Source organism: Schistocerca serialis, chromosome 4 (genome assembly GCF_023864345.2).
Source record: "Schistocerca serialis cubense isolate TAMUIC-IGC-003099 chromosome 4, iqSchSeri2.2, whole genome shotgun sequence".
Lineage (NCBI taxonomy): Eukaryota > Metazoa > Arthropoda > Insecta > Orthoptera > Acrididae > Schistocerca > Schistocerca serialis.
In genome coordinates this window covers 707,029,757-707,034,439 of record NC_064641.1, presented here as the reverse complement: position 1 = coordinate 707,034,439, position 4,683 = coordinate 707,029,757, and positions in this window count along the sequence as shown.

Below are 4,683 nucleotides of genomic sequence, written 5' to 3'. Positions count from 1 at the left end.
ATCCTGGACGCCTTCACACCGTTCAAAAACAGCCAACTGCCGGTAGAGCGTCCAGTTTCCCTTCCGGAACAACCATTTCGGCGGCTGTGCGACACGACCCATTTCAACTGGCAGATGGAGCCAGATAGGGTAATGGTCGCTGCCATGAAGGTCGTCGTCGACGACCCACTGAGCAATGTCCGCAAGCACAGGCGAACAAATAGAGAGGTCTATGGCAGAAGACGAACCTGAAGCGGTGCTAAAATGCGTGGCCTGACCTGTGTTCAGCAGTATGACGTCGGAAGTCCTGAGCAACTGCTCAATCATCTGGCCTCTGGGGCAGGTTTTGTTGGAACCCCATAATGCATTATGAGCATTAAAGTCTCCTAAAAGGAGAAAGGGACGGGGTAGCTGAGCAATGAGCCGTGCGAGGGCTTCACTGTCAATGAGCTCAGCGGGTGGTAAATAGACGGAGCACACTGTAACATGAACCTGGGCCAGGATCCGAGCTGCAACCGCTTGTAGCGTCGTGGTTAAGGTCACAGGTGAGGAGTGGAATGTGTCCTTAATGAACACTGCCACCCCACCCTGAGCCCTATTACCAGTCAGGTCGTCTTGCCTGTACATGCGATATCCCGTAAGCACAGGCGTGTCAGTCTCTTTAAAATGTGTCTCTTGCAAAGAGATGCAAATGGGGTTTGCCTGTACTAACAGCCGCAATTCTGCAAGGCGAGGTCTGACTCCATTCAGATTCCACTGAAGTATGGGAGCCATATCAACGTTTCGGTTTAGATTTCCCCCTGTCTTTGCGCCTCGCTGGTGAGGCACTTGTAGAGCGAGTGGCAGCAGAGGGGCTGCCAGGTTCTGGGGAAGAGGTATCAAAATCCATGACGATGTCCTCCTCATCAGTCAGGGATGCCATGACGACATCCGATGGTGCCTTTGGCAGGCGTGACGTCAAACGCCGTGCCCCTTTCCCTGGTCCCGTTTTCTTTGTGGAAGCTGGGGATGCGGGAAGTGGAGAGGCACTCTGTTTCTGGAGGGCCTTCGAAGGTTTCACTGGAGCCGTCTCTGCAATAGCGGTGGGTGCAGGCGGAGCAGCCTGAATAGCGATATCGTTAGTGGGAGTGCTCTGGCAGGTACAAACACAGGTACAGGTATTGGTGGAGGATACTGCGACGCTGGACATGGTCTGCGTCGAAGCGTCGACGCGCGACGCACGGTTGTGCACCAAGGAGGCATAGGACGTGGCGAAGACAGTGGGTTTTGTAGCCCTGTACTCTTTTTTGGCTTCCACATAAGGTAGCCTCTTTGTCACCTTGATCTCCTGAATTTTTCGTTCTTCCGCAAAGACGGGGCAGTCTCTGCTCCAGACGGGATGGCTCCCAGAGCAGTTTATACACAGCGCTGGAGATGTGCAGTTGGTCCCAGCTTCATGAGCTGCCTTGCCACAGATACCGCAGGTTGGTTCACCCCCACAACTCATTGTCGTATGGCCAAATCGCTGACATTTGAAACAGCGCATAGGGTTAGGTATATAAGGCCGAACCCTAAGTCTGAGGAAACCAGCCAGAACGTATTCAGGTAAGACAGGCGAATTGAAAGTCACAATGAAAGTGGCAGATTTCTCCGTGACGCCATTATTTCTACGTGTCCTTTGTTCCACGTCTACAATCCCCTGTGTTGCCCATTCTTGCTTCAGCTCGTCGACATCGATATCCATTAAATCACGGCAGGTGACAACGCCTTTACTGGAGTTGAGGGAATTGTGCAACTCGACAGTGATATCATACTCGCCTAACTTGGGTGACTTCCGAAGCAGCTCCACTTGCGATGCCCTAGTAGTCTCAACTAACAGGGTACCATTCCTCAGGCGTTTGATAGAGTTCAGTGTACCTGCGAGTCCTTCTAAACCTTTATGTATGTAGAAAGGAGACACTTTTTCAAATGAGCCCTCCTTCCTCTTAATCACGATGAAAACATTGTCAGTTACGACTCCATGAGCCCTGTTACTCTTTTCCATATGCATATCTGGAGGACTAGCCTCCCTCATGCGCTTGACTGATTGCGAAGTTGGTGAAGGGAAATACGTGGTTGCCATGTGCGTCCCACGAGCAGCTAGGGAACGAAACGTCAGCCCAGACAGAGCCCCGCATGCCTGGGTAAGCCTTATACAACTGAGGTGCGGCAGGTTCCCCAGAGGTTGCCCGCTATCGACTGTTCCACCTCAACAGCCATGCATCTCATCAGCGCGCAGCACACCTTGAGATTGAGGGGTTTTTTATAGAGGTTTATTCCATCCTCACGATCCGGGCGGTCAAGCCAAGATCCCCATTCCCTGAGACACACAACGTTCCACCGCCGCGCCGCACGGTGGTCGCTGAAGCATGCTCAGAGGTTACGGTGACAGGGGACGGGCGGCGCTTACCAGTCCCCAGCTCAGGAACCCCGGGGTCGCCAAGCCCGTACCCAGCAAATGAATGCTGAGCCCCTGGGGGGGTGAGCGCACGAAAGCTCGATAAAACTGAAGGAGACGCGCCCTGTCCGCTCCCCAAGACCTGTGGCTGAGGCACTTGAGGATGTTCAGTGCCTTCAGCGTTCTGGCTTTCAAGTCACGTAGGTGTGGCAACCATGACAACCTGGAGTCAAAAATTAGGCCTAGAAACCGCACTGTGTCTCCAAACTGTAGGACAGTATCCCCCATATGCAAGGCAGGCAACGTAAAAAGACGACGAGAACGATTAAAATGAACACAAACACACATATCGGCAGAAAACCTAAAACCCGTCTTTGCAGCCCACTCCTCTAACCGCCGCACCGTTAGTTGCAATTGACGGCTCGCGGATGCAACACTAGAGGAGGAACAGAAAACAGCAAAGACGTCCACAAACAAGGAGCACTGTACTGGACTCCGCACTGTAGACGTTATACTGTTGATTGCTATGGCAAAGAGGGTAACGCTTAAAACACTGCCCTGGGGGACACCGTTCTCTTGCTCAAAGCGATCAGACAGTGTGTTACCAACGCGGGTCCGAAAAAACCGCTGAGACAGGAAAGACCGATTGAAAATAGGGAGGCGGCCACGAAAGCCCCATTGATGCAGTTGTGCAAGAATACAGTGTCTCCAAGTAGTATCATATGCCTTGCTGATATCAAAGAAGATACCGATACAGTGATGCTGACGGAGGAAAGCCTGCTGAATAGCCGCCTCGAGGAGGGTCAGGTTGTCGACTGTGGATCGAAATTTTCGGAATCCACACTGAAAGCGGCTAAGGAGCTGTCTGGTCTCTAGCAGCCAGATCAGACGACGGTTAACCATCCGTTCCAGGGTCTTTCCGACACAGCTTGTCAAGGCGATACTACGATAACTACTGGGACATGTGCGGTCCTTTCCTGGTTTGAGGAGAGGGACGAGGATTGCCTCCCTCCACGAGGTTGGGAACACTCCCATGTGCCATATGAGATTAAAACATTCAAGGAGGATTTCCTTTGACGCCGCTGGAAGATGTCTAAGCATGGAGTACCGGATGCGGTCGTTGGTTGGTTGGTTGGTTTGGGGGATTAAAGGGACCAGACTGCCATGGTCATCGGTCCCTTTTTCCAAAGACAAAGAACACCCACAGAGAATAAAAACAAGGAACAGAAGAGATCACAGACGACACAGAACAAGAGATACTGAGACAAAGACAAGACAAAACAAACTAAAACCACACAGAGTGTGACGGTGGCTGGCCGACCATAGACATAAAAAGGAAAGGCCAACCACTGAGAAACACATTAAAAAATCAGTGTAAAACCATAGGCCAAAGGCCAGAATCAACACAAATCATTAAAAGAAAACAGAAACACTCGGAGTAAATGATAAAATCCCCCTGCCCGAATAAAACGTAAAACTGAGTCAGCCATAGTGGAGTCGTCTGTTAAAAGGGCAGGGAGCGTAGCAGGCAGCGCAAATGTCTGCCTGACCACAGCTAAAAGGGGGCAGGCCAGCAAAATGTGGGCCACTGTCAAAGCTGCCCCACAGCGACATAGAGGAGGGTCCTCCCGGCGCAGTAGATAACTGTGTGTCAGCCGGGAGTGGCCAATGCGGAGCCGGCAAAGAACTACTGAGTCCCTGCGAGTGGCTCGCAGGGATGACCGCCACACAGCCGTCGTCTCCTTGACTGCACGGAGTTTATTGCGCATTGTCAGTTCCCGCCATTCAGCGTCCCATAGCGCCAAGATTTTGCGGCGGAAGACTGCCCGCAAATCAGTCTCTGGGAGGCCAACGTCCAGAGATGGCTTGCTGGTGGCCTCTTTCGCCAGGCGGTCAACATGTTCGTTACCCGGGATACCGACATGACCGGGGGTCCACACAAAGACCACAGAGCGGCCGCAACAGGCGAGAGTATGCAGAGACTCGTGGATAGCCATCACCAGACGAGAACGAGGGAAACACTGGTCGAGAGCTCGTAAACCGCTCAGGGAATCGCTACAGATAACGAAGGACTCACCTGAGCAGGAGCGGATATACTCTAGGGCACGAAGGATGGCGACCAGTTCAGCAGTGTAAACGCTGCAGCCATCCGGCAAGGAACGTTGTTCGGAATGGTCCCCTAGAGTGAGCGCATATCCGACACGACCAGCAACCATCGAACCGTCAGTGTAAACAACACCAGAGCCCTGATACGTGGCCAGGATGGAATAAAAGCGGCGGCGGAAGGC